The sequence below is a fragment of the Pipistrellus hanaki genome (genome assembly GCF_964339955.1).
Source record: "Pipistrellus hanaki genome assembly, chromosome: 4".
Taxonomy (NCBI): domain Eukaryota; kingdom Metazoa; phylum Chordata; class Mammalia; order Chiroptera; family Vespertilionidae; genus Pipistrellus; species Pipistrellus hanaki.
Window position 1 is genome coordinate 3,637,724 of NC_140506.1, and position 23,093 is coordinate 3,660,816.

The window sequence follows — 23,093 nt, forward strand, 5'->3', positions numbered from 1 at the left end:
CAGAGGGCCCGTGGAATCCGGTGAAATGTCTGCACAGCGCAGTCACAGGCCCCGGCCCCGGCAGTCTGCAGTGCAAAGTGTCTCTTAGAAATGTGTTTGCGCGCAGTCCAAAGACCAGGTCTGAAAAGAGCAAGCAATCCACTTCACATGGCCGCTGATGACTTTTATTATTATTATTATTATTATTATTATTATTATTATTTTATTTTATTGATTTTTTAGAGAGGAAGAGAGAGGGATAGAGAGTTAGAAACATTGATGAGAGAGAAACATCAACCAGCTGCCTCCTGCACACCCCCTACTGGGGATGTGCCCGCAACCAAGGTACATGCCCTTGACCAGAGTCGAACCTGGGACCTTTCAGTCCACAGGCCAACGCTCTATCCACTGAGCCAAACTGGTTTCGGCGATGACTTTGTTTTATTTATTTTTTAAAATTTTTTTTTTTTTTTCAGAAAGGAAACGGGAGGGAGAGATAGAAACATCAATGATGGGAGAGAATCATGGGTCAGCTGCCTTCTGTATGCCCCCCACGGGGATTGAGCCCACAGCCCAGGCATGTGCTTTGATGGGGAATCAAACTGTGACTCCTGGCTCATAGATCAACTCTCAACTACTGGGCCATGCCGGCTAGGCCAGAACCTCCTTTAAGAATGTGAGTTATTCTCTAGCTCTTAATCAGGATAATTCAGACCTGATTAACCTGTGTTAACATAAAAAAAACAAACAAACATTGAAACCTGTAAAGAATTTCTGCAAGTTTATTTGAGCCAAACTGTCAACATCTGCCGGGAAGCAGAACCCCAAGGAACTGAGACGATGCTCCCCTGCTGATGACTTTAAAAAGAGCGACAGAAGTGGAAAAGCGATCCTGAATGACAGACGCTAACGGGCTACAAGCCTTTGAAAGACAGACAAGAAGCCATGACAGATGCGAACTAACACCCCGGCAGCAGGGGCACACCGGTTTATCATGTGGGCACTGCGTGGGCAGGGGAAACACCACTGAGAACATGGCCCAGGCAGAGGAAGATCCCAGGCAGGAAGACAAAGCACTCAGAGCTCAGGCTTAACGCCCGAACAGAAAACAAGTGCCCAGGCCAGCACAAGCAGCCGCTCGCTTTAGAATCGCTCTCGCAGTAGGCCATGCTGGAGCAATGACTTTTGCAAGCACCCTACGCTCGTCACCTCACCTCACTTTGCTAAATCAAGCAGAGACTCCAGGCATGGCAGGTGCAGACAACAAAGCGTGGCCCCACACCATCGAGAAAGAGAGGAGAGAGAGAAAGAGAGAGAGAGAGAGAGAGAGAGAGAGAGAGAGAGAGAGAGAGAGAGAGAGAGAGAACATGTTGAAAAACACCAGGCCATTTTAAGCAGTATTCTATGGGATGGGGCCAAGGCAAGTGGTGGTTTAAAAAACAACAACAACCCGTGTTTTTATTTGTTTCAGAGAGGAAGGGAGAGGGGGAGAGAGAGATAGAAATGTCAATCATGAGAGAATCACCCCCTCCTGGGGATCAAGCCTGCAAGCCTGGCATGTTCCCTGGCCGGGAATTGAACCAGTGACCTCTTGGTTCATAGGTCAGTGCTCAACCACTAAGCTACACTGGCCAGGCCAATTGGTGATTTTTAAAAGGTGATTTTAATGGGTGGCCAAGACCATGACCCACGGCAGAGGATGACAGAAAAGCTGTGCCTGGCCCACTCATGGATTTCCATGCCAAGTTACTGCTTCTTGGTGAGGAGCTTTGCAGAAACCCCTTCTCTTAGCCTTCTTCTTAGCCAACTACCTCCCTCCGGACGTTCATGAGGCCTCCTGGTGCGCTCCTGCCCCGCCGCCATGGGGAATATTTTCTGGAGTTTCTGGCATACAGAGCACAACCACCACCCTAGAGCACAGTGGCCATTCGGATGATGTGAGGACGTTCCTTTTGCAGTGGAGTGGCCACCACGATGGAGCTGTCCGTGTCTGCTGCCTGTCCCGTGGTAACCACACCTGAGCCCTACTCCTCTCTGACCCGGTCCTCAGCCAGAGAGGGAGGAGCGCAATGCGGGCAACAGGAGAGCGTTTGGAAACAAAGGTGGGCCCGGCCTGCGTGGCTCAGTGGATTGAGCGTCAGCCTGTGGACTGAAGGGTCCTGGGTTTGGTTGCGGGCTCAATCCCCAGTAGGGGGGTGTGCAGGAGGCAGCTGATCAACGATTCTCTCTCATCATTGATATTTCTATCTCTCTTTCCTTTTTCCTTCCTCTCTGTAATCAATAAAAATATATCTTGTCGAAACTAATTGGCTCAGCGGTAGAGCATCATCGGTCTGCGGACTGAAAGGTCCCAGGTTCGATTCCGGTCAAGGACATGTATGTTGGTTGCGGGCACATCCCTGGTGGGGGGTGTGCAGGTGGCCGCTGGTGGATATTTCTCTCTCATCGACGTTTCTCTCTCTCTCCCTTCCTCTCGGTAAAGAATCAATAAAATATATTAAAAATAAAAATAAAAATATATCTTAAAAAAAAGAAAGAAAGAAAGAAGAAACAGAGGTGGCCTGAAGAAGCACAGGGTGGTGGGTAAGAAGATCCCTCTGAGCTGGGCACCCCAAGCTTTGGTTCTTGGCCCCTCTTTCTGGTTCTATGATTTTCTTTTTTTTGGGGGGGTGGGGGGGCTACTTGAAACTCAGTGTCAGCACCTGTGAAAACAAATAAGAGAGATTACACCTACTAAATTCTCAATCCTTATTAGCTCTTAAGGAGGCTGGGTGGCAGTTAGGAGTGAAGGCTGCAGAGCCAGATGGCCGTAGTGTGAATCCCAACGCTTCCGTAGCTGTGTGACTTGGGCAAGTTACTTCATTCCTCAGTGCCCAGTTCCCTCGTGTGTGAAAAGGGGGTGATAATATAGGGTTGGATAAGGATTCAGGGGCCTGCCATTAGGGTGGCCTCACATCACAGTTTGCTCGGAACAGGTCTAGTTGATGCCTCCGGTCTAGAATCTTGGCTGGTTTAGAATCTGCCTGCCCCGTTTCACTATCAAAAGTGTCAACAGTGCTCCAGGTCGGGTAAGTAAGTATATGGCCATGGCAGTTCATGTATATATAGACTCCTGGTATGGAGTCGATGCTGAATGTGTGTCAGATGCTAATGTTAGCCCCTAGAGCAGTGCTGTCCAATAGGAATAGAATGCAAGCCAGATACTACTTTTTAATTTTCTAGTTAACCAGAATTTGAAAAGTATAAAGAATCAGCTGAAATCAGTGTCAATTAACAGAGTATGTTCAAAGTATTAACATTTACGTATGTAATCACTATAAAAATTAGTGAGAGCCTGGCCGGCGTGGCTCAGTGGTTGAACATCTACTACCTATGAACCAGGTGGTCTCAGATGGATTCCCGGTCAGGGCACATGCCTGGGTTCTGGGCTCAATCTTCAGTGGGGGGTGTGCAGGAGGCAGCCGATCAAGGTCTCTCTCATCATTGATGTTTCTTTCTCCCTCCCCCTTCCTCTCTGGAATCAATAAAAATATATTTTTTAAAAATTAGTGAGACATTTTCCTTTCCCCCCACCATCCCAAGTCTTGGAAAACTGTGTGTATTTTGCTCTTATTGCACATCTCACGCTGGACTCATGGCATTTCAAGTGCAGAGGCCCAGTAGACTCGTGACATTTCTGGTGCTGACATGCGGCTGGTGGCTACCCCCCAGGCAGCACCGGCCTGCAGACTTCGCATCCCCGCTGTGGGGTGACGGGCCAGTCTTGAGAAACTCTCCTCTGTCATGCCAAGGTGGAGATGCTCAGCATCTCTGCCACACTCCTCACGCAGGGCGCTGGGGCAGAGCCGTGGGTAGTATTGCTGCCAAGCATCTTAGTCTCCCCTCCTGAGCCCATGTCCAAAGTCACTGAGGACAGGGCAGTAACCCACCCTTAAAAAAAAATCTCTGCTGGCTTCCCGGCAAAGGGAAAACCATGGGCCAATCAGAGTTTGCAGACTGCTTTATTACTAAGATCTTATTAAATGATGAAAAACAGGGCTAAAGTTACTTTGTTAACTTCTCCCAGGTCACAGCTTCCTCCTATTTGAAACATTCCCAAGAAAATACAAAAAATAAGATACAAGGTTTTTCTATCAATATTTGGGCTTTATTTTTCTCTGCAGGTTATCTCCCTCCAACCTTACGACTGCGTGTTTGCTCCGTCCTCTGGCCTGGGCCCACCGTGGCCACACTCCTCTCCATCACGCTGCCTCCACACAGACCCAGAAGAGCAGTCAGAACCTGACCGGACACTCAGGATAGTGGGGGGTTCCTTTTTGGCTCTGTGTGCTACCTATCTCTACTTCCTCCTCAGGGACAGTTTCCTGTGACCCCAATGAGTCTTAGCTGTGGTAACCCCGACTTAGCAAGCTCGTCATCTGGCAGATGGATGAGACATGGCGAGAGAAAGAAGGGACGTACTATTTAACTTGGACAACGAAAACATGGCCCCACCAATCAATGAGTTTCATGTACAGATCCCCTATGTCCTGATGGCCACACCCTTAGAAGTTGAGTGTGTTATTGGATTGTAAGACCGGCCTACTGGGCCGCCTGGAGAGCAGCCTGTGAGGGCTCTTTAAGCTATCAGCACGGGCTCAGAACGCGGGAGCTGGAAACATTCCGAGGCCGTGTAATTCGATGTTCTTGTTTACCGACTAGGAAAGCGGGACCAGGAAACTCAAACACTTGGTGAAGTTCAAGTGGCAAGTCCGTCAAACGTGCTCTGATTGCTCCTAGCGCTACGTATCACACCTCGGCTATTACCCTGGATTTCAGGGCAATCCCTCTATGGACAAAAAGTGTACCAACTTCATGCAGGTTCCTTTATCTTTGCTTTCTTCTCTCACAACACTTTTACCTGGGCCTGATCTCCATCGAAGGGCGGTACTCGATGCATTCTAAATCCGATTAGCACTTCTCAAAGACCTGGGCAAAACCAAAACAACAACTATGAGGAGACTGTTCCATCTCATTCTTAGCTACCGGTCCCCTGGCAGGCGGCTGAGCTGGAGCTGAGGTCTGCGCTCCAGGAGAAGGGGGTCTGGGAAAGGGTCTTGGCACATGGGCCTACCTCCGAGTCCTTTCGTCCTCAGCACTCCCTCAGGCAGAGCTGCTGGTGTTAGCGGGTGGGATTCTGAACTGAGTGGAAGAAATACACAAGCGGCCTCCAGATCCAGGCTGACAGGACAGGTGGGCTGTGGGCAGGTGGCTGGGGCAGGAGGAGGAGGAGAGGAAGAAGGAGAAGGAAGAGGAGGAGGAGGAGGAGAAAGAAAAGGAGGAGAAGGAGGTCATTGCGGGGAGGGGACAGGCCTTCTATGGATAGAAGGCTGATGACCTAGCCTTGTACAATGATTGTTTCATGTTTGATGTTTTAACTCCTTCAACTATAGCCCATGCTCCTGGTGATTTTCCAAGGCAGCAGGATACATGCCCTCTTCCACACTTCAAATCCCACCCTCCCAGCTGCCCACTGACAGGCTAAAAGCAGAACCGAAAAGTCACAAGTGGCAGTGCCATTCCCCCCAGATCCCCACGGCGCGCCATTAGCGAACCACAGCGGAAGCCGTCCTGTGGAAATCGCTGGCATTCAACCAAAACAAACCTCCGCCAGGTCACACTTCCTTTGGAGGCGGTTTTATCGGAAAGGGAGGCGAGACGGGAGGGGGGGTCCACATCTTGTTCTGAGCCCATCACTTCTCCCAGGAGCCTCTGGGTACCAGTGCGCAGACCCTGTGATGGTTACACAGCTCCTGCTCGTCTCTGAGTCACTGTTACCGCTGGGACAGGCTGCTTCCTTGGCTGCCAGGGAGGGGGGTGGAGGGGGAAGGGGTACAGATCGAGCAGGACCTGTCCACGCCCAGATCTGGCCAAGATGTGATCAACTGAGCCCCGTTAGGGCGAATTCCACCTTTGATCGTTTATTTACTGACTCTTACAGTGGCTCCCACCCAAAAGGACGCACCCACCTCTTGAACCCAGAAAGCTTCCCGCCAAGGCCAAGGACTCGAAGCTCAGGCCACAGCTGTCTAATGACTAGAATGAATGGGAAAGCAGACCCCGTTAAAGCGATGGATGCAGGGCTTTGAGATCCGTGGAGATGAAGGGGTCCCCCAGGACTCACAGGCCGGTGGTCTCAGCCTGCTGGGGAAGGGGAGCCGCTCAGGGGTCCTGGGGAGGGCGCCTTCCCCCAGGCTCCCCAGGCCCTGCTTTGGGGGCGCTCCGGGGTCGCCTTTCCAGCTCAGGCGGGGGCTTCTGCGGGGGCAGCCATGGGAGGGGGCGCCTCTCCGGGCTCCCCTGAGGAGTGTGCACGGTCCCTGCAGCCCGCCCGTCCGGCCCAGAGGCCACGGGCACCTCCTGGCCTCCTTCCTGTCCACGTGGGGACACTCGAGCCACGCGCGTCTGCTCCGAAGGCGCCGGACTCCCACTTTCCCGCTGTCCCCCCCACTTTCCTCCTTTTCCCCCCACTTTCCCCCTCTCCCCCCTACTTTCCCCCGGACCACGCGCGCCTCTGGGAGCTGAGCGCTCCCCGCGAACTCCTCCGCCGGCGCGGGTCCGGCACCGCCTCCCCACGGGCTCGGGGCGCCGAGGAGGTCACCTGACCCGCGGGATTTCGGCCGCGGGCGGAGGGGAGGGAACCGGGCGCCTCCTCCCGCTCCCGGCGCCGGGCGGCCACGTGGTGGAGCTGCGGCCCCCGCCCCACCCGGCCCGGAGCCGCCCCTGACCCGGCGGGAGCGGGAGGAGGAGGAGGAGGAGCGGGAGGAGCGGGAGGGGGGCGGGAGGAGGGATCCCGGCGCAGGAAGCCGGGCAGGAAGGAGCCCGGCGGCGCGCTTTCCTGGGGAAGCGGCAGCGGGTGGAGCAGCCGCGGCCGGAGCCGCCGCCTGGATGGGTGAGTGCGGGCGCCGATCGGAGCTCCGGCGGGTCCCGGGCCCGCTTTGTGTCCGGGCCGCAGAGGGGGTGCGGGGACCGGAGAGGAGAGGAGCGGGGGGACCGGAGGGGAGAGGGGGGACCGGGGAGGAGCGGGGGGACCGGAGAGGAGAGGGGGGACCGGAGGGGAGAGAGGGGACCGGGGAGGAGAGGGGGGACCGGGGAGGAGAGGGGGGACCGAGGAGGAGAGGGGGGACCGGAGGGGAGAGGGGGGACCGGGGAGGAGAGGGGACCGGGGAGGAGAGGGGGGACCGGGGAGGAGAGGGGGGACCGGAGGGGAGAGGGGGGACCGGGGAGGAGAGGGGGGACCGGGGAGGAGCGGGGGGACCGGGAAGGAGAGGGGGGACCGGGGAGGAGAGGGGGGACCGGAGGGGAGAGGGGGGACCGGGGAGGAGAGGGGACCGGGGAGGAGAGGGGGGACCGGGGAGGAGAGGGGGGACCGGAGGGGAGAGGGGGGACCGGGGAGGAGAGGGGGGACCGGGGAGGAGCGGGGGGACCGGGGGGGAGAGGGGGGACCGGAGCGGAGAGGGGGGACCGGGGAGGAGAGCGGGGACCGGGGAGGAGAGGGGGGACCGGGGAGGAGAGGGGGGACCGGGGAGGAGAGGGGGGACCGGGGAGGAGAGGGGGGACCGGGGAGGAGAGGGGGGACCGGAGGGAAGAGGGGGGACGGGAGGGAAGAGGGGGGACCGGGGAGGAGCGGGGGGACCGGGGAGGAGAGGGGGGACCCCGCCAAGTTGGGAGGGGACCCGCCTCGCGCCCCGCGGGCCAGCGGGCAGGGCGCGGAGCGGGCGGCGATGGATGGGCGGCCGGCGGGACACTCGGGGCGCCCTGGCCGCTGCCCCTGCCCACCTGCCGGGCGGCCACAGCCGCTGCCCGGTCCCCGCGGGGACTTGCGGGAGGAGGCGGAGGGGAGGCTGGATGGCCTGCGAGCGGGTCCGCTATTGTTCCATCCCGCTCCGGAGCCCGCGGCCGGCGCCGGGGTGCAGGCGAGGTCCCCCCGACCCCCTCCCCCGGCCTGAGCCCCCCGCGCCCCGGCCCCCGTCCCCGTCCCCGCGCCCCGTCCCCGTCCCCGCGCCCCGGGCCGGGCGGGCGGGATGCCGGGGCCGGGCGGCTCGGCCGCGGGACTTCGGGAGGATGTGGAGCTGGAAAAGGGCGCCCTGCACCCCAGCTTCTGCCGGGGTGGGGGCCCTCCCGGCCCACTCCCCCAGCTGCCCGCGGGCAGGGTCGCGCCGGGTTTCGTTTCTGCACTTTGCAGGCTCCGGCCAGCCGGGCTCACCCCGCCTGGGCGCTCGGACCTCCTGAGCCCCTTTGTGCAGGGGTGTGAGTGTGAGTGTGTGTGTGTGTGTGGGGGGGGGGGGGACCTCAGAACCCGGAGAGGCAGCCCCGGCGGAGGGAGCCGGTGTAAATGGGGGTCCGGACCCCCGGGCCGCGCTGTGGGTCCGGGATTGGCATCTCCTGGCAGCCAGGTCGGCGCAACTTTCTTCCGGGACGGAGGATCGGGCGGACAGAGGGTCGGGGCGGACCGGGCAGGCCGCTCGGGACCGCGGCTGTGCTGGGCCTGGGCCCGCAGGTGATGGATGGGGGGACCCTCCCGCGTTTTCCTTCCCGGGAAGAGGGTCCCAGCCGCCTGGGATGGGGGGACATCGCAGGGCCCCAGGATGGGAACTCTGGGCTGCCGGCCTGGCAGCGCCCGGGAGCAGCTGCGTGGGCTGGAAGGGGTGGGAGAAGGCAGGATGCGTCCCTGGGAGCTGGGTCTCCAGGGCTCGGTCCGGCCGCAGACCCTTCTTACGGTGGAGCTGGGAGTGTTGTTCCCCACGCGTGTAGTCTGACTCTCTTTCTTTTCTTTTCCTTTTTAAATATATTTTATTGATTTTTTTTTTTTACAGAGAGGAAGGAAGAGGGAAAGAGAGGTAGAAACATCCATCAGCTGCCTCAAGGCACATGCCCTTGCCCGGAATCAAACCTGGGACCCCTGAGTCTGCAGGCGGACGCTCTGTCCACTGAGCCACACCGGTCAGGGCATGGCCGCCGTTTTTTAAGGATGCCTAACCGGTGGCATATTTTGGCTAGTGGGCTTGTAAGGTAGATTCCACGTGAGGAAATCTATCCGGTCCCCAGTCCGTACCATTTGTAACCAGTGCTTGTGTAACATGGACTGGGAGAGGCGTCCCGCGCTGGGCTGGGCTGGGGGTTGGGGGGGGGTTCTTTGCACTCATTGAGATGCTTCTATAAGATTGCTTGTGTCATTTACGTTCCTTGGATTTGTTTTGATGGCTTTTTGTGGGTAGGCGTGGTGGTCACAACCTGTGAAAAGTCTTATTACTATTATCTGTGAAACTGATAGAAAGAAGGGGTGCCAGGCCCTGGCCACTGGGGGAGGCGGGTATGGCACAGTGTCCCTGCTCCTCCACAGAGTCCCTGGCCATGCCGCTGGCTGCCGTTTCTCAGAGCAGGCACCCTCACTCGCACTCACGTTCAAAGGGGAAGAAACGCAGGTTTGGAGGTTCAAGAGACCGGGCCTTGGAACCCAGGGATTGTGGTAGAGACGTTTTGTCCCGCTCTCCTCCTTCCTCTCAGAATAATAACAAAGAAGAGTGTGACAGATTTCCAGTGTTTCCAATGTCAAAAGAGAATGTACGGAAAGCTTCCATCTCCCCCCACTACTGACGTTGAGGAGTTGCTAATCTTGCCATGTTTGCTTTCCGTCTCCCTCGTAAAAATAAGCTACAGCCTGCTAATGTGCAGTGCACATATGAAGTCTTCAGACATGCCTGGCACTTCTGGATGTTACCTGTTCACAAACTGCGCGCTTGTGTGTTTCCCTTTTGGTACACATGGTATCATCCTCTCTACAGATGACTTGCATTTTTTCACGTGTCACAGAGGGACACAGTTCCAGTGAGTGAATAAGCTGGCCGATGCCCCCCCTCGCCAGAGAACACGAAGAGTGTTTTCACTTTCCCCTGTGGACACCTTTTCTGCTGAGGACTTCTGCCCGGTTTCCACTGTTTTTACTGTGGTAAATGGTGCCACGGTACACATCGGAGGCGTGTTTCCCTAGGCACAGCCGCTCTGATGCACGCATCCGCCGTGAATAGCTGGGCAGTGGGGTCCAGGGAATGCTACACTTACTATTTCACTCCCCACAAGCATTTAGGGTGGCTATACAGGGCCCTCTTGGTTACTTGTTGAATGAAAAAGTAAAATGGATCAACCTTTAGCTCTAAGAAGGTTATATTAGTTGACTGGTCTCCTTTGCTGTTCTGTTAGGTTTTTGTTTTTTTTTTAATAAGAAAAATACCTCTTAGATCCAGAGTTGGAGCAGGAGCTGGGGGATGCTTGTGTGGAAGTCTTCCTCAGCCAGTCCCTGTGGAGTCACCTCGGGTGACTCACCCCGCCTTCTCTCATTTCTCGGGGAGATTAAGGGGTTTGAGTCCGCACTAACAGCGGCACATTCTTGCTCCAAGAGTTTGTGAAAATGTGGCCCCGCTCATGACCTGTGGCCCCTCTTTGTGATCCCTTACTTAACCTGGCAGCAGTGGGAGGCATTGAAATGCATCGGCTTCCTCCGTATTCCTTCTAATCGCCAGGCACATTCTTGCCTCTGTCTGGAACGCTCCTCCCCTAAATAGCTGCCTGCCTGTGCCCCTGGACCCCTCAGATCCTGACTCAGACATCACCTCTCCCGTCCCCCGCGCCCCTCTTCTCTGCTTTATTTCCGTCCACGGTCCCTCCTGCCTTCGACTTGCCACGTGCTGTAATGTGTATGAGCAGGCTGTCTAGACTAGAAGCTCCAACGAAACAGGGTTTTGTCTCTTGTGCACTGCTCACGGCTCCGTCCCCCGTGTCTAGAACACTGTTGACATAGTAGGCATTGGAATGTTTGTTGAATGAATACAGTGCTTTCTGTTGTGTTTCTCCGCGTACAGGGGTCCTCAAACTTTTTAAAGTGGGGGCCAGATCACGGTCCCTCAGAGAGCTGGAGGGCCGGACTATATGAACTACTAATCCCTACTGTAACACCTCTGCTGCGCTCACTGCCCAAAAAACCTGGCGGGCAGGATCAGACCCCTCTGCAGGCCGCATGTGGCCCGCGGGCCGTAGTTTGAAGACCCTTGGCGTAGACTCTCTCTTTCAGCACACCCTGGGCGTGCTGACGGCCACAATTGAGTGCCCCGAGTGTCCTAAGCAACAGCATCTTCTGAAGAAAGCACTCACTCTTCTTACATTCACATGATTTCTCCCTCAAAACACGCGTCGTCAGATGTTTTTCTGCCACCCTTTGCCTGAGCCTGGATTCCGAGGAAAACCTAAGGAACTGGACGCTCTGCAGGGCACCCACCGCCTTCCCTTTCCCGGTAACGTAGCTTTTCAGCATCCCACTCAGGGAAGGTGCAGGAAGGACCCCGATTCTCCGTGCAGACCGCGTCTGTGCAGACCGGCCGCTCGGGGTTTCAGGCCCAGAGCTCGTATGTCTCTGAATTGCTGGGGGAGGAGAGAGGCACAATGGTTGCCCTGACTCCGCATTCATCCCTGAGGCTTTCTTTTAGAGGGTGGTGACCTTATTCTAAAGACCCAGGAGCAGCCAGGATGGAGGAGGGTGCCCAGAAGCACTCTGAGAATGGGCACATCCTAAAACCTGTCGCTCGCGGTACTGAAAACATTCGCTGTGGGAGGGCGGTACGTCACTTCGCTGGGAGCCACGTGGATTTTCTGGACCTTCCATGGCGAATAACAGGCATGGACAAAACAAGCTAAGCATATGACTGGCCTCCTGGGTGCATTTTATTTTTATTTATTTTTTTAAATATATTTTATTGATTTTGTACAGAGAGGAAGGGAGAGGGATAGAGAGTTGGAAACGTCGATGAGAGAGAGTCATTGATCAGCCGCCTCTTGCACACCCCCTACCGGGGATATGCCCACAACCAAGGTACATGCCCTTGACCAGAATCTAACCCGGGACCCTTCAGTCCCCAAGCCGACGCTCTATCCGTTGAGCCAAACCGGTTTCGGCTCCTGGGTGCGTTTTAAAAGGATGATAGGGGAAAGGGGTCTCCTGGGGAGTCCCGGGTGAGGCAGGAGGCATTGAGCAGGGACATGAAGATCAGGGAAGGATCTGGAACCCGGGCCTTGGCATCTGCTGAGTGAGAACCACATCAGCGCATCTGCTTATCACGGCTTGTCAGTGGCCCCTCATTGTGATCCCTTTGTGAGCTCAGATTCTGGGCCGAGGCTCTGAGTTCGACAGGAAGGCTCGTGGAATGGAACAAGGCCTATGGAAGGTGGCATACTCCCGGCTGGTCCCTCTTCAGAGGAGAAAGGGAGCCCTGGCTTGCGGCGGGCGGATTGGACCCAGGCATCCCGCTGCCAGGAGAAGCTGCCCATGCCACCCCGAAGATGCGGGAACTTGTGAGCCAGTACGCTCACGGGCAGCGGGTAGCTTTTTCTCTTCCTCTTTCTTTTTTATATGTCTTCATTGGCTTTAGGGAGAGGGAGGGGGAGATGGGAGAGAGAGGGAGAAACACTGAGGCAAGAGAGAAACATGGATCAGTTGCCTCACCCCTCATCCCCAACTGTGGATCAAACCTTGCAACCTGGGCGTGTGCCCTGACCGGGAATTGAACCCGCAGTCTTTCGGTAGGTACCCAGGAGGATGCTCAGCCCCCTGAACCACACCAGCCAGGCCCGTGGTTGCCTGTTTTTTCCCTTTGTCATTGAAGGCAGAGGAAAATACCAGCTGTGGCCCAGCCACAACAGAGCTGGTGCCGGGCTCTGCCTTGAGCCATGTCCGGGTGCTCCCCCCGGGCTGGGGGGAGGAGCCTGCCATTCCCTCTGAGCCAGTCTTCTTCCAGACCCCGTCCACCTTCCCACGCCTGAAAGCTGGTTCAGATACTCCCTGGACCTTCTTGGATCATTAAAAAAAAAAAAAAAAAAAAAAAAAAAAAAATATATATATATATATATATATATATATATATATGTATATTATTATTATTATTATTATTGATTTCAGAGAGGAAGGGAGAGAGAGACATAGAAACATAAATGATGAGAGAGAATCATTGATCCGCTGCCTCCTGCATACCTCACACTGGGGATAGAGCCTGCAACCTGGGCATGTGCTCTGACCGGGAATTGAACCATGACCTCCTGGTTCATAGGTCCACACTAAACCACTGAGCCACACTGGCTGGGCAGAATCTTCTTGGATCTTTGTTAAAAACACACACACAAAAAAAAAAAAAACACCACTTTAGATATTTTTTTGAGAGGAGGCACCAAATCATTTTTCTCTTTTGAGGGGAAAATGTTTCACATTCCTTTCCTAGAAGTCTTTTTAAAATTGGAAGAAACTATTCAAACTATAGGCATAGAAACTATTGCCCAATATCTGTAAGTCACCCAGGGTTTCCTAGGAGGTTTTCGGTTGTTTGTTTGTTTGTTGTTTGTTTGTTTTTAAGGGAAAACTCATTGCTGCTGCTCACAGTGTGTGCGTCCAGCCAGCAATCGTGACCGACTCCTCGTTAGATTTGTTCTGTGCCGTTCAGCTTCGCACCGCCTTGGGCGTGCTCGGTGTCCGCCTCTTCTGTCGCTTTTCCTCTGGCGTCTGAAAGCCAGACAGGTTCCTCCCAGTGCCTGCCGGCCCCGCCGACACCAGGCCAGGCTGCGGACGGCTGTCACCGCTGGTGCCTTGTTGGACAACGGCTCGCTTTCTTCCTCTCCTTTGAAACAGCCCCTGATTATTCGAGGTGCATACCCCTTGGAACAAAGCGCGTTGGCTTCTCGTTACATTGCAGGCGGCGCTTCTGTCCACGGTGGCAAAGGAAACAGAAGGAGCAGGCGCCCTGTCCTGCTGATAGCGGCGGCATCGCGGGTGGCAGCCTGCCGGCGGGCTGTTCCTGTGTGTGTGTGTGGCTTCCAGGCCCCCTGCCCAGGCCTGCCTCCCCGGGGCTGTGTCTTAGGATGCCACTTCGTCATAATCTCGGTGCTTTAAAAAAATATGTATTGTTATTGATTTCAGAGAGGAAGGGAGAGGGAGAGAAAGAGTGACATGTCAGTGATGAGAGAATCATTTATCAATTGCCTCCTGCACACCCCCACTGGGGATCCAGCCCAGATGTGCCCTGACCGGGAATCGAACTGTGACCTCCTGGTTCAGAGGTGGATGCTGAACCACCGAGCCACCCATAATCCCCGTGTTTTTCATTGTCCTGAGGAACTGTAGAACATGTAATTCATTTCTGATGGCTCGGACGGAGTCGTTGCATGGCGTATCGGAATACTTGCTGAAGGCACAGAGGGGTTCTGATGAGAGGGAAGTTTTGCCTTTCCGGAGCCTCACCGTATCAATCTGTCGCTCACTCGCCAGCTCTGCCGAGTGTACAAACAGCTGCCTCCCTTGTCTGTAATTATCTTTAAATTTCCTTATAAGTTGGTGCATCATTTGAGAAAAAGTAGAAAAATTCAACAGAAGCTCTGTGGAAAAGGAGTATTTGACTTGTGAGTTCTGTGACTTCGTTGGCTAAGCACGTGCTGTCCCGCCCGATGAAAACAAGGACAGGGAAGTAGGACTCGGCCCTCCCCCGGAATGAGGCGGGCTGTGAGTGCGGGCACCTGCCCAAGAGATATGCCTCTTTCACAGTGGCCCATCCACCTGTCCTAGAGGGAGCCGGTGTGTGCCAGCAGCCGGCAGAGCAAGGACTGCCCGTCCATCAGGGCAGCTGGACTGTGTTGAAGAGGTAAACATGTTGGTCTACTGGCCAAATCTTTAAAAATTGTTAGTGGTGATGCCTCCTCGGCAGCCCGGGGGTGTGTTTTGGGCTCAGGAGCCAAACCGGAATTTAAGCCTGGCCTCCTCCACTTATAAACGCGCCACTGGGCCAGATAAACGCCCTCCGCTGCCATTTTCCAATCTGGCCACTGGGGGTAACAACAGCGTCTAATCCAAAGTGGTGTGAGTGTTAAGTGATAGGATACTCATTTAAAACAAAGTAGTAGGAAAAATAAAAAATTGCAAAATGACATAAAAATTAAGCAAGTGATTGCTGTGGTGACTGTTGCTATATTGCGAATGTTACCATGTTCTATATCCACTTACCTCGCAAGAACTGCTGCTGTGTTGGCCAACGTGAGTATACCTGCCATTATAACCTATCGCAATAGCAGTCATGAGGGTTGCCCCAAAGGTCAGTCCCTGCAACACATCTGTGCAGTTCACAGCTGTCTTCCCTGTGTTGTCCTCCATTTGGTTCTGTTATCACGCCATTAGGCAATGCACAGACGTGTTTCCTTTAGCAGTGACCAATCCTATTCGCAACTGCATTGGCACGTTCCTCAGTTTCACCAGACAACTCGTTTCCGTCATAATCTAGGCACAGAGCAATACAGTCACGTTCAAAGTGACGCTGGCGAAAACAAGCAAGCCAACAAAAACAAAAAACAAACAAAGTGAAATGGTTGTTCTTAGGATGAGTGCGAGGGAGTTACATTTCCTGCTGGATCCTTTGGAAAGGTGTCCATTTGTTGATAGACAAAAACACACACATGCTTTCTGAACTGTATGTAACAGAGCAGTAGTTGACTTTGCCTATAAGTGTGCCGGTCTTAAGGGAAATAACATTGGAACCCCAGTACCTCCTGAAGCCCAGCATGCCCTCAATAAATGCATACTTGATGAAGCTTCCCTGTGCCTTTACCCAGGTAGGAGGGACTTTGCTCACAGTTTTAAGCATTTCCTCAGAGAAACACAATAACTCCATCACACACTGATTACATAGCATAATGGACATTTGTGGTTTTGGCTTTCAGATTCGTATCTCTGCTTTTGTACATGTAATCTGCATGGACTTTTCTTTCTTTAACAGTGAAACTGGTTCTCGTAGGCAGGGGCTGTGTGTGGGCCACATGTCTGCGTGTCTCGTAGCTGCTGTTCAGAGCATGTGAGTAATTCAAACGGGGGAGGTGTCGTACTTTCCCCTTCGGTGGCCAGTTCTTGAGCAGCGGTGCTATTTTTACTCTGTGAACCCTCCTGGCACCAGCGCCAGGTCTGTGTGCGTGTGCGTGGGGAATGGGAGGAGCAGAGTAAATCTCTATTACTGTTCGTGAAGCAGCCCTGTCCTTCGTGCTACTGCGCTGTGTGTCTGATCCCCACATACAGAAAGGGGTCCGGGGCATCAGCTCGCAGGGTTTGTCTTCCGTAGGCCCCCGTGGAGCCCAGGCCGGGACAGCCCGGGCCTTCCAGTGGGAAAAGATCTAACGGGCTCTCCACGGGCACTGCCAGGGCGACGGCATGGCAGATGCAGGCTGGCACAGCTCCCCGGGAGCGATGCCTTGCTATTGGGGCCAGTGTGTGCGGCTCCTCTCCCAGGGGTCTCGTTTGGAATGGATTAGGCGGGTTTGCATATCACATCCTCAGAACCGTTCCAGGATGAACTGCCCAGAGGATTATCCGTGGGCCTGGAGCCTCCTGGTCCAGCTGAGCCCTAGCCCCCACCCGACCCTCTCTGTGTTCCCTCCTGTCCTGAGGGTTTCCCTTACTCATCCCTAGCCTTGGCTCCTCCCGCAGCCACTCCTTGGCCCCCTCAGCTCTGTGGAGCCAAGGCCCAGGGAGCAGCTGTGGGACGGTCCACCCCGACTCCCTGTGGGCCCAGCCGTCCCCGGGCTGTTTCCCTCGGGAGAGGTTGACAGTAGCCTAACCCTCTGCATCCGGAGAATTGATTGTGGGCTGGTTGGTGTAGGAGCGGGAAGGGAGCAGCATGGCCTTTCAGAGAGCAAATGGCCCAGAAGGCCCCAGGGGCGGTGACCAGGGCTTCTGCACCGAGAGAGGTGAACCATGAATGGAGTGCGTTGGAGGTGGTGGCGACCCAGGCGTGAGGTCTGGAGCGGAATAGATCAGGAGCAGCGAGGAGTCAAACAGATGAATGAATGGTATGCCCTGCCTGCTCTGCAGGCTCAGAGGGCAGGTCATCCTGCTCCGTCCATCCCAGGGGGCCCCATCCATCCCACATGGGCTCTGTCCAACCCACGTGGGCCCCATAATGTGTCCTCCATCCACTCCCTCCTGTTCCCGGGGCATCAGAGTGCAGAGGCTGTTTCAGTGGCTTCTCTCTCACTCGGACAAGGACCTGAGACCCTGGGTGATGGGGGAGAGCTTCCGCAGGCCAGACAGAACCACGGTGATCGTGGCGAATGGCACGTGCAGCATTGCAGAAGGTGGGGCGTCCCAGTGCCCGTCTGTCATCGTCATGGGGCCTGTCACCTCGCTCCAAGGATGCCATGTCACCTTACACCTGGCTGTGACCTCCTCTTCCCCTTCTGTGTTTGGTCTTTTAAAAACAGCCTCCTTGAGGCATGATTTACATCCCAGAAAGTCACCAATTTTCGTATTCAGTTTAATAATGTTTAGGAAATCTACAGAGTTGTGTGATCACCCCCACAATCTAGTGTGTGTGTGTGTGTGTGTGTGTGTTTAGGGCTAAACGTATACATACATATACATACAAATGTTGAAATCTTTATTGTTGTAAGTATTAGAGATGTTCCCCCTTTTTCCCGATTGACCCCTTCTGGACCACCCTCACCCCTGCCCCCAATCTGGTTTTAACACAAACACTTGTCTTACCCCCCAAATTCCCTCATGCCGGTCTGCAATCTCTCTGCTACCATTCCCAGCCCTGGACTCCCCCTACCCTCCTTCCTGTCTCTGTACTGTTGTCTGGTCTGGATGTGTCCTGCACACGGAATCTTACAGTCCGCGGTCCTCTGTGTCTGACCTTCATGTGGCACAGTGGTTTGCGCTCCGTGCAGGCGCCTGGCTGTGTGAGGTGGTGCTACTGACATAGACATCAGAGATGTGGGAGCAGAAGGAACCTTTTGGAGCTCACCTTTACAATAGCCTCAGAGCAGCAATCACGTGGCCTTCCTCAGGCCTGGGATGACTTTTCTCTCCCAGCGGTAGCTGGTTGTGTGCCCGGCCTGTGTCATGGGATGGATGTAGGGCAGGAGGTAACCTTAGGGCTCTGCTCTGGGAGCCTGTGAGCAGCGCGTTTGACAGATCAGATAGCGACGCTACCAGCCCCTGGGCTGATTTCTTCATAGCGATTCCTGGCTCTGACGGCTTCACGGCCCGGACCGGTCCAGGAGGATGGCAGGTCGGATTCTTTAAAGGATCAGTTGGTTGGTCACCATACCATGCACTGAAAGGTCGTATTTGTGTCTCAGAAATGTCACCCCCTGGCTAATGGCAAGATCTGAATATGGAGAGGGAGACTGATGCTCTCAAGGGAATTTTACTACATGGTTATGATGATGCAATATCTGAATGACATTTGCGGCTTAAAAAGAATGTGGTCATTTCTTTGCCAAAAAAAAAAAAAAAAAAAAAAAAAAAAGAAAGAAAGAAAGAAAGAAAAGAAAAAATGTTAGAATGTTTTAGAAAGGATTCACTGCCAAAATGAAGCTACTGCTTTTATCTCCCTGCCCCCTACCCTTGACTTTTCTCTTCTATATCACCTGGGAGATCTTTAACACACCTGCTCTGTAGTTAATGCATAAAAAAGATGACATCTGGGAAAGCTCCCATCCCATCATAATGCCCAGCAGAGTTTACTCGTGTGTTTATTCACCTACACATCCATTTATTCATGTGTATCTGATTTGCCGAGTAAATAGCAGCCTGAGAGGTAACCATTGAGCAGCTCTGCCTTAACGTCCCACTAGCTCTTTAAAATTTATTAAGTGAGTTCTTCACCTCTGGGCAAAAGCTATGATTTTCCTGATTAGTCTTCAGTACAAAAAAAAGTTCTGTAGTCAATTTCAGTTGCTAAATACTTTTTAGAAATTGAGATAAAATCTTACCTAATAATAGACAAACATGTAAATCGACTGTATCTCCACTGCATCTCCACTGCATCCACAGCCAATCAGGAGTAAGAATGCAAATAACTCGACAACTATGGTGGGTTAATTTGCATACGTAAGCATGGAGCGGTGGGTGGGACTGGACTTCTGCTGTGGGAGGGTGTGGGGGAGAGAAAAGTGGAGGGAGCTACAGGAGCGGTGCTCTGGCTGGGAGCAAGGGCTTGTAGGCTCCCAGGCAGCCAGGAGGGAAGCCAGGGCAGGAAGGCCGATTCTTGCAGGAATCTTCGTGCAACGGGCCTCTAGTTGATATATAATATGCTATTGATATATCGTGTATCTAGTTTCAGGTGCACTGCATAATGATTTGATATTTGCATTTATTGCAAAATGACCACCACAATGAGTCTAGGTGACATCCCTCACCTCACATAATTACAGAATTCTTTTCCTGTGGTGAGAGCTTTTAAGGTCTACCTGCTTAGTATTATGCTCAGTGAAAGAAGCCTGACAGAGAAAGACAAGTATCACGTGTTCTCACTCATATGTGGAATCTAATGATCAACATAGATCCAGAGACACAGAAGCATGGAACAGACTGTCAAATCTCAGAGGGAAGGCAGGGAGTGGGTGGGCGGGAGGTGGTCAACCAGAGAACTTATGTGCATCTATGCATAACCCCTGGCCACAGACATAGGGTGGTGGAGCCTTGGGGTGGGGGGCGGGGGCGGGCTGGAAGTAGTCAATGGGAGAAAAGGGGGGACATACTTCCAACCATATAGATGGAAAAAGAAGATCTCTCTTAGCCACTCTCAGACATGCAGACAGTATTGCTAACTGCGGCCGCCACGCTGCACATGGCTTCCCCGTGGCTTGTTTTATAGCTGGGGGTTTGCACCTTCTGACCCCTGGGTTTCTGTTTGACGGTCCTTGCTCTCTGTAGCTTTCACATTCCATTATTCAAAATGGTCCGCTCCCTTGGCTCAGCCCAGTGTGTGGGGGAAGGTGATGATGCACGAGGAGCCACGCAGTGAGGCGGGGGAGGGGGGGGCGGGGGGGAGGAGGGGCGGGGGGAGGGGGGGAAGGGCTGTTGGGCGGGGAGGCAGTGAGGAGGGGGCTGGCTAGAAGGAAAGAAGGGGCCACCGGGTAAGACTTCATAGGCCCTAGGAGTTGGGCTTTTATATACTTGTCTCTAACTCCTCTAGTGCTCTTGTGTATGTGGTAAAACCTCATCATCATCATGTAACATTTACTTAGATCTAGTGTGGCTAACCCACTGCACTTGGACTTGGCAGAGACAGTCTTGCTGAGGTCAAAGGTGAAGTCTAAAGGCGATCCAGGGTCCCAACCCAATCTTTGTCTCACACGTTAATGCATGAGACATGTATCGATCGAATGCCAATGGCCAGCACCCCAGAGGAATGAAAGCCCAGTGAAAATCCCAGCCTGGAGACCCACCATTCCAGAGTTCGCAAACAGGGCGCACGTTTTCACGTTTGCTGAGCGGGGCTCTTCACATCACTCACACGCAGGGTCTAAAAAGGGGCCGGAGTGTGTGCAGGTCGGGGGCTGATCTTTCTTTGGAGAGAACTGTGCAGGGATGCCCACCACCTCTACGCAGCCTCCCGAGAGAAACTTCTAGGACAGCTCAACAAGACTGGACAGGTGTCTGGCCCTTGCCTGGAAAGTCCGAGATGGTTAAGTCCCCTCTTGATTAAGTGACATTTCCAAGGACTGCTAGTAGCGGAGCCTTGCGAAATTAACGGATGTCATGATAGCTGGTAGCCCAGCTTTCGCTTTGGGAGTTTGGACTTGGGAATCGGAGCTGTGAGATTCCAGCTGACCTGAGAAAGGCAAGGAAGTCCCTGCTTTACTTGTAGGCCCTGTTGGGGAGGAGGAGATGCTGAGGCAGAGGGAGCCAGCATCTTCTCAGGGGCAGGTTCCTTCCCTCTAGTCCTGCTTCCACGTGGTAGAGTCCTTTACACATACCAGAAAAGCAGCGATCCATTCCTCCCTTTAATTACCCCCAGCTGCCATCCTTGGTTTTGAAGTTACCCTCCTGTAGGTTTCCCTTGACCCCTATCTCCATCAACCTGAAGTTCTGCCCATGGACCACCCGGCTGTCTCACACCCAGAGCCGTGATTCCAGGAAGACAACCATTTCACAAAGCATCCCTTCCCCTGGGAATTTTGGGAATTATTTGCTTTGTTTATTTGATTTTCTTCAAATAAAGGAGTTTGCATACTTCTCACTGGCATGCTTTAATAAGAAATTAAGCCCCAAAGACAAGCACACACATACAAAACTGGTATAACACCTATGCGAGCCCACCAGGCCCTCACACCATGACTGAAGGAATGCTTTGGGTGGTTCTGCCGTGGTGGGCTACACAGCTGGCGGATTATCCAAGCCGTGGCCTCCTCTCCCTTTCCTGTTGCATGGATTTGGCCTCTTTCTTTGGTTATTAGCTCTTCGCTAAGGACTTGAAATCCAAGGATGATTTCCATTTTGTAGCCGCAATTGGTGGAGGACCATGATTACTTGCACCTGCATTCATCAGAAGGTGGTTTGTTTTGGCAGGAAAAGGGGCTGTTTATGAATCAGTGTATTCCATTTCCTGTTTATCTACCTCAATCCTCGGTTCTCACACGTCGGTGCGCAAAAGATGGGACCAAATACATTCCTGGGCCCTGCTCCCTCAGATTCAGTTCCCTTGGGACGTGGACTAGGGTTTTGCATTCAGCAAGTTGTGCCCAGGTCCTTCTGATCCAGATTAATTAGGGGCCAACCTCGAGAAACACAGTCCCCGAATTTGCACTTTACTGTTCACATACCAGCCCCACCTGCTCTGTGGTCACATACTTGGCAGTTACCACGGTGCAGTTACAGTGTGTACAGTTTCCAAGGCAACGTGCGTTTTGTCACTTTTCCCTACCAGGCTGGGTGGATGGAAGAGGGACCGCAGGGAGGCCGGGTAGCCTGTGACCTCCAGAGGAGTGTCCCTGAAGTGCCTCGTGGTGACTGGGCTCATACCTTCCATCCATGGACCCTGCTGAGCAGCCGCAGCAGCAAAGAGAGTGAACACATTGGAGGAGGGACGAGTACAGCCATCCAGCTGCTTGCACTCCCCCCTCTGTGTCCGCAGAACAGTCTGGTCCCGCATGGTCAGGGCGGTGGAGGAACGAAAGACAACCTTTCGAAGCTTTAGAGATGGCGGCCACCTTTTCTTTCCTTTTCTTTTAAAAATATATTTTGTTGATTTTTTTTTTTTCAGAGAGGAAGAGAGATGGATAGAGAGAGTTAGAAACATCGATGAGAGAGAATCATCGATCAGCTGCCTCTTGCACACCTCCTACTGGGATGTGCCCACAACCAAGGTACATGCCCTTGGCCGGAATCGAACCTGGGACCTTTTAGTCCGCAGGCCGATGCTCTATCCACTGAGCTGAACCGGTTTCGGCTGCCCACCTTTTCTGAGTTCTCCAGTGGACAGTGCTGGGAGGTTTGCCGGCCTCACCTGCAGACAGTGGAGGGTTGAAGTGGCATTTGTAGAGCGCTCACGCCCGCAGGGCCGGGGACTGGCACGCAGATTTCCTTGCCTTTTTGATCTGAACGCAGAGGTTCCGCACGCTGTGCATTTTCCACGTTTAATAAAGCCTGGGCCATATGTTAGCCCTGGTTCTGCTTCTCGGTTTTAGTTTTAAAGTGAGAGGCGGCAGGAAAAGCGTCCGGCAAGCAGGCCGTGGGGCCTGGGCCTGAGTTCCCGCACAAGTTTCCTGACCTCTCTGAGGCTCTGCTCTGGAGAACGAGGGTCTTGGACCCCATCCATTGTCCTAACTTTTGGGGTGACAACCCCCTGCAGAGCCTCGGAGGAACACTGTTTTCTTCCCTGAAAAAAGTATGTACGGACTTAAGAAAATGAAATCACTTTCCAGGGCCACAGAGCCTCTGAAATAAGGGGACTTTTCAGACTGTTTCAGCTCCAACTGGGAATGGCTGGGCCCCCTGAGGCCCGGGAGGGAGTCTTTCTCGTTTCCGTGGCCGCCTGAGAGGCGAGGTATGTGCTGAGGGAGGTTTTGTTGATCCTGGCATTTTCCGCTGACTGCCCTGTGAGGGGGGAACCACTCGGAGGAAAATAAGCAGGGAATGCGTGGCATCCGGGGTATGAACCACTGCGTCCTTATCAGTCTGCGCTGTGGTGGCCCCTCGACAGCCGTGGACGGTGCAGTGGTCACACGGAGGGTGCGGAGGGATCGGTCCAGCCTAAGATACTGTGTTTCGTACAATG

At 53.9% G+C, this 23,093-nt stretch overlaps 1 protein-coding gene across 3 annotated transcripts in view; it reads left to right on the forward strand.

Moving 5' to 3' along the window:
• Nucleotides 1-6,793: 6,793 nt before the first annotated feature.
• The window catches only part of RAI14 (retinoic acid induced 14), a 111,512-nt gene continuing 95,212 nt past the window's right edge, over nucleotides 6,794-23,093 (forward strand). For all 3 annotated transcript variants that reach the window (XM_084881892.1, XM_084881893.1, XM_084881894.1), the window contains exon 1: nucleotides 6,794-6,907. The gene's annotated coding sequence lies outside the window, so the exon portion shown is untranslated. The remainder of the gene's footprint in view (nucleotides 6,908-23,093) is intronic.